This window comes from Polypterus senegalus, chromosome 17, assembly GCF_016835505.1.
Source record: "Polypterus senegalus isolate Bchr_013 chromosome 17, ASM1683550v1, whole genome shotgun sequence".
Classification (NCBI taxonomy): domain Eukaryota; kingdom Metazoa; phylum Chordata; class Cladistia; order Polypteriformes; family Polypteridae; genus Polypterus; species Polypterus senegalus.
Window position 1 is genome coordinate 51162000 of NC_053170.1, and position 11478 is coordinate 51173477.

Consider the following 11478-nt stretch of genomic DNA (forward strand, 5'->3'; position numbering starts at 1 on the left):
CAGCAGCAGAAAGCAGCAATAGATCACCACACAGAACAAATTAAATGTATGATATTCCAACTCTCTGAACATTTAGAATCTTTAGATTTATACTTAATATCACTTTTATGATGAAATGCATTAAAGTGTGTATGTTACATTTTACATATAAGTTCATTTAAACTTAGGTATAAGGTATTTCCTGCTTGTATTCCACATTGTGCTCCGGTTTCCTTCCAAAGATATGCAGATTTGGGGATTTGGTGTCGCTAAAATGACGCTAGTGTGTGTGTGTGCTTGTATTCACCTTGCGATGAGCTGAGGCCTCGTCCAGGGATTGTTTCTTATTCGTGCCCAATGCTTGCTGGAATGGACACATCCCTGGATTGATGGATTTAATCAATAAACATCCTTTTCATAGATATTGTGGTAAGGTGTCATCGGAATTTAATATGTGTTCTAGGCAATTCACAACACAGAGAAGCCGAACATGTTCACACCATGATAATCTCTTGCACTGCCACCTGGTGGATTCCTCCAGATTTATGTAAAGTACACACGCAAGTATAAACACTACAACGCTTGCGTAGCAGGAGCGTCCGCTGCAGCATGCGTCGCATTGCGTGAAGTATAACTCCGGCCTTACCACTACAGTAATCCCTCGCTATATCGCGTTTTGACTTTCGCAGCTTCACTCTATAGCGGATTTTAAATGTAAGCATATCTAAATATATATCACGGATTTTTCGCTGGTTCGCAGATTTCTGCGGACAATGGGTCTTTTAATTTATTGTACATGCTTCCTCAGTTTGTTTGCCCAGTTGATTTCATACAAGGGATGCTATTGGCGGATGGCTTAGAAGCTACCCAATCAGAGCATGTATTACATATTAACTAAAACTCCTCAATGCTATAAGATATGCCTCCTGCGCGGTGCTCGATTGTTTGCTTGTCTCTGCCTCTATCTCACCCTCTCTGACATTCTCTGTGCCTGACGGAGGGGGTGTGAGCAGAGGTGCTGTTTGCACAGAAGCTGTTTGCCTAGTGGATACGGACGCACCTCTAAGAAATGCTGCTTTATCGCGGTGCTTCCAAAAGCACACTTTTTGATTTTTTGATTGTTTGCTTTAATCTCGCGCTCTCTCTCTCTCTCTGACGTTCTCTGCGCGGAGGAGATGTGAGCAGAGGGGTTGTTTGCACAGAGGCTATTTGCTTAGAAGATACTGACGCTCCTCTAAAAAATGCCGCTTTATTGCGGTGCTTCAGCAAACTTAAAAGCACACATATTGATTTTTTGATTGTTTGCTTTTCTTTGCGAGCTCTCTCTCTCTCTGAAATTCTCTGCTCCTGAAGAGAAGAAGATATGTTTGCATTCTTTTAATTGTGAGAAAGAACTGTCATCTCTGTCTTGTCATGGAGCACAGTTTAAACTTTTGACTAAAGGGTGTTATTTGATGTCTAGAGGGCTCTAATAATGTTAACAGTGTGGGAGAGTTTATAAGGGCTTAAAATATATAAAAATAACTATACAAACATATGGTTTCTTCTTCGCGGATTTTCATCTATCGCGGGGGGTTCTGGAACGCAACCCCCGCGATCGAGGAAGGATTACTATACATTGAATGGACCTGACTTAACATCAGATATGCAGATCCAACTCTCAATGCACAAATATGGGACCAGAGTAGCATGCAGCAGCACACATCAAACCTTATGTTAATGTATATGTATAGTGGCATGGTTTAAAAATGTTTTTGCCTTCTTAATATACGGTATACAGGTACTCATATATTCACCTGCTTTGATGCAAATGAAAGTGACAACAGTTGCACTGCAGAGGAAACAGCAAGACACCTTCCAAAAAAGGAATGGTTTTGCAGGTGTAGGAGCTGGACTACCTGTGCAGCTTGAATCAGCTGCAGGTACCACCTCATGCTACCAGTGGTGACAAGGAAATTAGCAAAACGCAAAAATAAAGAAGAATCAGTCACGAAGGGTAAAGAGAGAACAACTGTCTGTGACCATCACCTACAAAACCATTCCCTATTTGGAGGTATCTTGCTGTTGCCTCTCCAGTGAACCTATTGTTACTTTCATTTGCACCAAAGCAGGTGAAGTTGATTCACAATCACTTATGCTTCCTAACTGGACAGACTGATATCCTTGAAGCTTAACTGACATGCTGTTATGGTGTTAGACTGTAATGATTAAGTGTTCCCTTAATTTTTTGGAGATACTTAAAATTTTACTGTTGTGAAGCAGGTTACATATATTATCTAGCTGCAAAAAAGAACACAGGAAAACACAGAAGCAGGACTGAGGCTTTAACATATCACTTGCTGCAACATTTATGAGGCTTTTTCATTTTACTTGAATAAAATGTTTTGTCTTGCTTGTAGAACCACCCTTCTATAGGTATCTTGACATATTCATTACTGACATAATGTGTCCCTCAGAGGTAATGTTTAGGATGCAGTCATATGGGGTCCAGTATGGAGAATAGATAGGTGTGGCATCTCTTTGAATCAAGAGATTCACAGAGCAGAGTTGGTCATGTGGGCCTTTTGAAACACTGATCATCATAAAAAAGTTGATATGATCTTGCCAGCACTGGCTTTTTCCTTTACTTTTTTTGGTACATGAGAATCACCATGTCGCCATTGTTTCATCTGTTGCATGGAGTCCACACAGTTGAATCCACCTCTAACCAATTTTGTCCAGAGTAAAACAATACACTATGATTTGTTAAAAAATCTTTTGCATTGGGGAAATGTATGTAGTGACCAGACCTGCAGCAACTTGAATTTTGTTTTGTAGAGCTCAACAGTGCGTGGTCTTGCATATTTATTTTCAATTTTAGAAATATGGGAAATTAATTGCCTCTCTTGTTGCCAATTTACTTAGGTGTTTAATGTAACGTGTTAGGTAAAACCTATGTGAACTTGTCACAACTGATACTACTTGAAATTTTAGATGATTTATTATCAGCAATTATGAACATTCAAACAAAGTGTAACCTACATGAAACATTTCTTATGTTTTAGAGTAAATGATGTGCATAGGCAAATTTTCCCAATTAATGTTTACTAATAGTATACAAATTCTGAAAAGGTTCATTATTGCATTGCATAGCATAATTCAGATAAAAAATGCAAAAAGGTAAAGAAAGTAGTCAAAACTAACAAACAAACAAGTAAAACTGGCTGACACATTGCTCAGTATTCAATGAATACTAAACATTCAATGATGCCTTTTAATAACTCTGTTTGAAAAGACTTGCTTTGAAATGAACACACCTCCACCTTAAAAGCCTTGGCCTCTCTGATTCATCAACACCTTTAAAAAAACACCAGCAGATGCATTTGCATAACACCAGGTTTCAGGAAAGCGAAACTTACACCTCAGTATTTTAGGTAAAACAAAAGCATCTGCAGATTATAAGATTTGCTTCTGATCTCTAATCAGCACTGAATTTATATTCTTACAATACTACTTTAAAAATCAGTATTTTTCTGTATATTACTTTTAATAAAATAAAGAATCATGGAAATATTAATATAATTTCTGGATCGGTCCTATAGAACAGAAACTAGAAAGCAACAAAACAAAAATGGATCCAATTAAAATTAGAAATTGGTTATGATGAAAACATGCAGTTTTAGCAGACTCCAGAACTGTACTTGAGGACCACTGGACTAGGCTGGGGCTTTCTAAGTTCCATTCTAGAAGACCATAGAAATTTTATAGGTATATGAACACTTTTACCTGCTGCATTTGGTGTCAGTGATGCCATTAAAACTTTAGAGTAAAGCTAGCTTAAAAAAAGGATTACTTCTTGATAATCGGTAACAAAACGTGTTTGTAAACAAAAATTATTTCAGCAATGATGTACATGGCTTTTTTCACAGCAGACATCATTAAATGTTTACAAACAACCCAAGAAAATAATTCAAAGCAACAAGGGGTGATGAAGAATCACTTAAAAACAGGATACAGCATATCACAGAAAATAAAGATTCTGGAATAGTAACAGAAAAAGTATAAGCAGTGCAGCAGTTTATCTGCAAATATGACAATAATTAGATAATTAATACAATGAGCATGTGGTGGCTGATTTACAATGCAGTAAGGACAAGGTGTGCCTTTGAGACACATGTTGTATGCTAACACTGAAGAAACTGTGCGTAGAAGAATTCTCAGAGGTAAATAATAGAACAAAATGCAGAAACATGAATGTATCATGAAAATCTACACATAAAATGAAAGAGAAAAATAGGGTAAACTTGCCTGTGGTAAATATAACAAAGATAAAATCAGATAAAACATACCCAAAGACGATGTGCTGGTTAAGACTGATGAAACCTTTTGTTAAACAGAAGCTCAGGGGAGGCTGCTTGCATAAAGTCTGGGTGTTAGCGTAATGTGCACGTGGAATGCAATGCGTCATGCATTTATACAGGAACCTTTTATTTAAGGATGAGTCAGAGTTACCTGAATTATGAATCAATATAACTGTGTGTTTGTTTGCTGACTGAAAATTATATTTGTAACATTACCACCTAGTCCAGGGAATCTCCAGGTTGGATCCAGCAGGAGGGGTGCAGCGGCCTCAGTTCTTTTATTTCAGCTCAATATATTAATTAGAAGCTAATTATTAAGACTAAAGAAATTATGAATCTAGCAACATTTGTTTGTTTCATTTTTCATTAAATCAACCCAGCCACAGGGGATGCACAAACCAATGCGTTTCTTCGTGCCAGTCCCAAGCCCGGATAAATGAGGAGTGTTACGTTAGGAAGGGCATCTGGTGTAAACTTTTGCCAAATCAATATGCAGACAACAATACAAATTTCCATACTGGATCGGTTGAGCCCCGGGTTAACAATGACCGCCACCAGTACTGTTAGTCAACAGGGTGCTGGCGGAAATTGGGCTACTGTTGGCCAAAGAAGAAGAAGAAGGAGAAGAAGACGGGGGAGATGTGCAGGAGGAGAGGAGGAAGGTAAAAGAGTGGAACTGAGGGTAGGAACTTTGAATGTTGGCAGTATGACTGGTAAGGGGAGAGAGTTAGCCGATATGATGGAGAGAAGGAAGGTTTATATATTATGCATGCAAGAGACTAAATGTAAGGGCAGTAAGGCCAGGTGGATCAGAGGTGGATTCAAATTGTTCTATCATGGTGTGGATAGGAGGAGAAATGGGGTAGGGGTTATTCTAAAGAAACAGTATGTCAAGAGTGTTTTGGAGGTGAAAAGAGTGTCAGGTAGAGTAATGATTATGAAGCTGGAAACTGGAGGTGTGATGATGAATGTTGTTAGTGCATATACCCGGCAAGTTGGTTGTGCAATGGGTGAGAAAGAAGATTTTTGGAGTGAGTTCGATGAAGTGATGAACAGTATACCCAAGAGACAGAAAGTGGTGATTGGAGCGGATTTCAATGGAAATGTTGGTGAAGGGAACAGAGGAGACGAGGAGGTGATAGGTAGGTATGGTGTCAAGGAGAGGATTGAAGAAGGTCAGACATGGTTGTAGTGAATACGTATTTTAAAAAGAGTAAGGAACATAGGGTGATGTACAAGAGGAAGATGCACACAGGTAGATTATATCCTATGCAGAAGAGTCAATCTGAAGGAGACTGAAGACTACAAAGTAGTTGCAGGGGAAAGTGTAGTTAAGCAGCATAGGATGGTGGTCTGTAGGATGACATTGGAGATCAAGAAGAGGAAGAGAGAGAGGGCATGAGCCAAGGATCAAATGGTGGAATTTGAAAAAGGAAGACTGCAAGGTTGAGTTTAGGGAGAAGGGGAGGCAGGCACTGGGTGGTAGTGAAGATTTACCAGACAGTTGGGAAACTACAGCAGCTGTAGTAAGGGTGACAGCAAGAAGGGCGCTTGGCGTGACATCTGGACAAAGGAAGGAGGAAAAGGAAACCTGGTGGTGGAATGGGGAAGTACAGGAGAATATACAGAGGAAGAGGATGGCAAAGAAGAAGTGAGATAGTCAGAGATATACAGAAAGTAGACAAGAGTACAAGGAGATAAGGCGCATGGTGAAGAGAGAGGTGGCGTAGGCTAAAGAAAAAGTGTATGATGAGTTCTATGAGAGGTTGGACACTAAGGAGGGAGAAAAGGACCTGTACCGATTGGCCAGACAGATGGACCGAGCTGGGAAAGATGTGCAGCAGGTTAGGGTAATAAAGGATAAAGATGGAAACGTACTCACAAGCGAGGAGAGTGTGTTGAGCAGATGGAAAGAGTACTTTGAGAGGCTTATGAATGAAGAGAATGAGAGAGAGAAGAGGTTGGATGATGTGGAGATAAAAAATCAGGAAGTGCAATGGATTAGCAAGGAGGAAGTAAAGATAGCTATGAAGAGGATGAAGAATGGAAAGGCTGTTGGTCCAGATGACATACCTGTGCAAGCATGGAGGCATTTAGGAGAGATGGCAGTGGAGTTTTTAACCAGATTGTTTAATGGAATCTTGGAAAGTGAGAGGATGCCTGAGGAGTGAAGAAGAAGTGTACTGGTGCCGATATTTAAGAATAAGGGGGATGTGTAGGACTGCAGTAACTACAGGGGAATAAAATTGATGAGCCACAGCATGAAGTTATGGGAAAGAGTAGTGGAAGCTAGGTTAAGAAGCGGGATGATGATTAGTGAGCAGCAGTATGGTTTCATGCCAAGAAAGAGCACCACAGATGCGATGTTTACCCTGAGGGTATTGATGGAGAAATATAGAGAAGGCCAGAAGGAGTTGCATTGAGTCTTTGTGTACCTGGAGAAAACATATGACAAGGTGCCTTGAGAGGAGCTGTGGTATTGTATAAGGAAGTAGGGAGTGGCAGAGAAGTATATAAGAGTTGTACAGGATATATACGAGGGAAGTGTGACAGTGGTGAGGTCTGTGGTAGGAGTGACGGATGCATTCAAGGTGGAGGTGGGATTACATCAGGGATCATCTCTGAGCCCTTTCTTATTTGCAATGATGATGGACAAGTTAACAGACAAGATTAGACAGGAGTCCCTGTGGACTATGATGTTCGCTGATGACATTGTGATCTGTAGCGATAGTAGGGAGCAGGTTGAGGAGACCCTGGAGAGGTGGAGATATGCTCTAGAGAGGAGAGGAATGAAGGTCAGTAGGAACAAGACAGAATACATGTGTGTAAATGAGAGGGAGGTCAGTGGAATGGTGAGGATGCAGGAGTAGAGTTGGCAAGGTGGATGAGTTTAAATACTTGGGATCAACAGTACAGAGTAATGGGGATTGTGGAAGAGGGGTGAAAAAGAGAGTGCAAGCAGAGTTGAATGGGTGGAGAAGAGTGTCAGAAGTAATTTGTGACAGACAGATATCAGCAAGAGTGAAAGGGAAGGTCTACAGGACAGCAGTGAGACCAGCTATGTTATATGGGTTGGAGATGGTGGCACTGACCAGAAAGCAGGAGATAGAGCTGGAGGTGGCAGAGTTAAAGATGCTAAGATTTACATTGGGTGTGACGAGGATGGACAGGATTAGAAATGAGTACCTTAGAGGGTCAGCTCAGGTTGGATGGTTGGGAGACAAAGTCAGAGAGGCGAGATTGTGTTGGTTTGGACATGTGCAGAGGAGAGATGCTAAGTATATTGGGAGAAGGATGCTAAGGATAGAGATGTCAGGTAAGAGAAAAAGAGGAAGGCCTAAGAGAAGGTTTATAGATGTGGTAAGAGAGGACATGCAGGTGATAGGTGTAACAGAACAAGATGCAGAGGACAGAAAGATATGGAAGAAGATGATCCACTTTAGCTACCCCTAACGGGAGCAGCCGAAAGAAGAAGATTTTTCATTAAATCACAATCCTGAATTGTTTATTTGTCTCTTAAATATCGTCATTGACTCTTGTAACTCTCACAGCTAACAATGAGATGAGAATGACAAAGGAACAGCAGTTGACTATCAAGCTTGGGCACCTATTCATAGTTGTGTGGGCTCATCGTGAAGTATTTCTTTTAATAAAATATTTGGAAAAAAATGGAAAAGAAAAAAGCAAAGGACTAAAAATTTCTAAGTTGCTCTAGGACACAAATCATTTGGATTATATACCTGTAAAGGAAAAGTCAACAATACAAACATGATCAGATATAGGAGAAAGGAAACACTGACAAGCCTAGGTTTAGACAAGTTCTGTTATCAGAAATATTAATATTAAGCAGCTAAATTGGAAAAAAGACAAGTTTGGAAACCACTGATCTAATCTGACCACAATCCCTTAAACCCAAGAGCACCCAGATACATTTTTGTCTATTTGATCCTATTTTCTTATTCTGTTTTGCAGTGTATTTTTTTTTGTGCTTTCTTCTTCTAAAACGTACTTTGTAAAATGAAGATGGATTCATTATATACTGTGACGGGTGGCCAGGCCATTACCCAGCTGGGACTCCAGTGGAATGGAAGGACCAGTGGAGAGAGCACCAATGAAGCAATACCTCCTCAGGAACACTAGAGGGCAGCCCTGCTGGGTGGCTGTGGCACCACGGATTACTTCAGGGAATTAACATGAGTCCAATTAAAAGAAGAAACTGGTTCTAATGAAAACCTGCAGCTACAGCAGTCTCCAGAACTGGACTTCAGGAGCACTGGATTAGTCCAGGGGTTCCTAACTTCCATCCTAGATGACCACATACATTTTATTTTAATTAATTCAGAAATAGTTTAGATATTTCTTGCAGGTATGAACACTTTAACCTGCTGCATTTGTTATCAGTGATGCCATTAAAACTTAAAAAAACTAGCTTATAAACAAGGATTATTTTTAATAATTGGGAATAAAAAAAGCAATCATTTGTAAAAAGGTTATTTCAATAATGATACTGTACATGGCTCCTCTCATATAGTGGACATCATTCCAAACAACCCAAGTAAAGATTTCAAAGCTACAAGGGGTGATGAAAACTCACTTAAAAAGAGGATACAGTACTGTATATCACAGAAAATAAAGATTCTAGAGTAGTAAAAGAAAAAGGATCAACAGTTCAATAGTTTCTCTGAAAGTATGAGAATAATCAGGTAAATAATGCAATGAGCAGGTGGTGGCTGATTTACAATTGAGTCAGGAAAAGGTACGCCTTCCAGACACATTTTGAAAGCTAACACCGAAGAAACTATGCATTGAAGAATTCTCAGAGGTTAATAATAAAACAAAATCCTGAGACATGAATGTATTATGAAAATCTACACATACAAAATAAAACAGAAAAATAGGGTGAAACTTACCTGCGGGAAATTTAGCAAAGATAAAATCAGATAAAAATGGCCAAAGAAATGCGCTGGTTAAGACTGATGAAACCTTCTGTTAAACAGACTCTCAGGGGAAGCTGCTTGTGTAAAGTCTGGGCGTGAATATGACGTGTACTTGGAATACATGCAGTTATACAGGAACAATTTGTTTAAAGAGGAATCAGAGCCTCCTGAATTATGACACAATGTAGCTGTTTGGGTTTTTTTTCAAAGAGAAACTCTATTTTAATATGGAAATAAAATGCAAATATTGTTTAGATACAAGAGTTTATTTAAATCCTCCTTAATTCTTGAAGTAGATAAAATCCAAGGTCTGCCATTGTTGTTGACTGAAGATTGTATTTGTAACGTTACCATGTAGTCCAGGGGTTCTCCAGGATGAGCCCCGGAGGGCTGCAGTGACCATGTTTTTTTTTATTTTTTTTTATGCCCAATTTATTAATTTGAAGCTAATTATGAATTAGAAATTATTAATCAAGCAAAATTTGTATGCCTCGTTTTTCATTAGATCACTTCTTAATTGTTTATATTTTCAGCATCATTGACTCTTTTTAATTTCTTTTCGTTTTCTTAATCAGCTGCCAACTAACAATGAGATGAAAATGATAAAAGCGCAGCAGTTTACTATCAAGCTTGGGCACCTATTTATAGTTGTGGGATGAAGCATTTGTTTTAATAAAATATGTGGAAAGAAATGGAAGAGAAAAAGGTGAAGGACTGAGAATTTATGATCTTCCCTAGGACACAAATTATGTGGTAGAGATCCTTGGAAAAAGAATCCATTGGCAATGTGGGCCGATATTTTTTTAGTGTGCATTTGTGGAGTAGGGACGCATATAACTGGCAAGAGAGACACAATATTCTTTTATCTCACATGCCTGTTTGCTTGTGTGTTTCACCCTGCAAAGGGTTGATAGATGTGGGACATCTGGATGTCTTACTGATTCTCTCTCAGTTGGACAATTGCTACTCTGTCCTGTTAGGGATTCCTTCAGTGGCTATTATACCTTTTAGGTCCTCCAGAATGCAGCTGCTCGACTAGTGTTCTCTGCTGCTCAGTTCCTCTGCTTTTGTCTTTCATTGACTTCCTATTTTTGCAAGAACTCAGTTCATAGCTCTTTACTTCATCTACAGTTCTCTGAATGACCCTGTTCCAATTTTCCTTTGCTTGTCAGACATGTTAAGATTGGACAATGCTTCTCCATTCGTGCTCCAAAGCTCTTTTTTGCACTAAAATTCCCTCTTGCTCAGTTTTTCACTTTGTTCTCTGCTGCTTTTGATGCTTGTACCTTCTAATCATTCTTTTTGATAATATTTTAATAATAATAATAATTATTATTATTAGTATTATTATTATTTCACTTTTAACCCCACAGCAGAAAGCCTCAAAACAGGTTCTAAATATATTTTTACAATAATGGCTGGTTTTATGAGGATGGGCTGAATGACATATTTCACAATAATAACTAACCTCTATCAATTTATTTGCATCAAATATGCAAAAATAATGCTCACTGTGTAATAGTAGAATTAGCCCTTTGGCTTACGGAAGTGCAGGTTCTGCTTGTAAAGTATTTTCATGTGTACTGGTGCCCCACTATGTTGAGAAATCAGTTAGATCAGAAGAAATGTATCCGCTGTTGTGGAGATGTGGGAACATTAAAGGTGAGGATAGTTCAAATACCACCATTATTTCTGAAAAGCTGTCCTACATACCTCTCACTGTGCAAAGTTCCAATACTATAAGAACTGAAATAAACAATGGACCAGAATAAACCAGTCATGTTCCAGTTCAGGAAAGTGATAGCCAAGTTGCATTTTCATCCAGGAAGGTGTATCAATTTTTCAACATGACTGTATCAAAAAAATTATGGAGATGTACGTACTGTAAAAGACTTAAGAGGAGACAGCATAAAGGTTTGGGGTTTTCCGGCCCCGTATATTGTAGATGATCCACAACGAAAAACTGGTCAAAATTATAAACAAAAACAGTTCATAAACGCAACGCCGAATCATGGCGTCGGCGGCCATTTTATGGAGGAGGAGCCGGAAGTGGAGGAATGCTGGGAAGGAACCGTGAGGGAGGATGGGATCGATGACGTCAGGAAAAGATGGAGTAGGAAGGGCGGAAGTAACGTAGTGCGGGAAAAATCCGGCTTATGGTGGTGGAGTGTCTTTTTTCCTATGAGAAAGCAGAGGGAGAAAGTTAGTACCCCGCCATTCTC

The 11478-nt window shown here is 39.2% G+C and overlaps 1 protein-coding gene across 3 annotated transcripts in view; it reads right to left on the reverse strand.

Moving 5' to 3' along the window:
- The window catches only part of LOC120517598 (nuclear GTPase SLIP-GC-like), a 151213-nt gene extending 141885 nt beyond the window's left edge, over positions 1 to 9328 (reverse strand). For 2 of the 3 annotated variants that reach the window (XM_039740005.1, XM_039740009.1), the window contains exon 1: positions 4308 to 4383. The gene's annotated coding sequence lies outside the window, so the exon portion shown is untranslated. Of the gene's footprint in view, positions 1 to 4307; positions 4384 to 9229 lie in introns of those variants that run through there. The other variant, XM_039740008.1, reaches the window with a different exon arrangement.
- Between the last annotated feature and the right edge of the window lie 2150 nt (positions 9329 to 11478).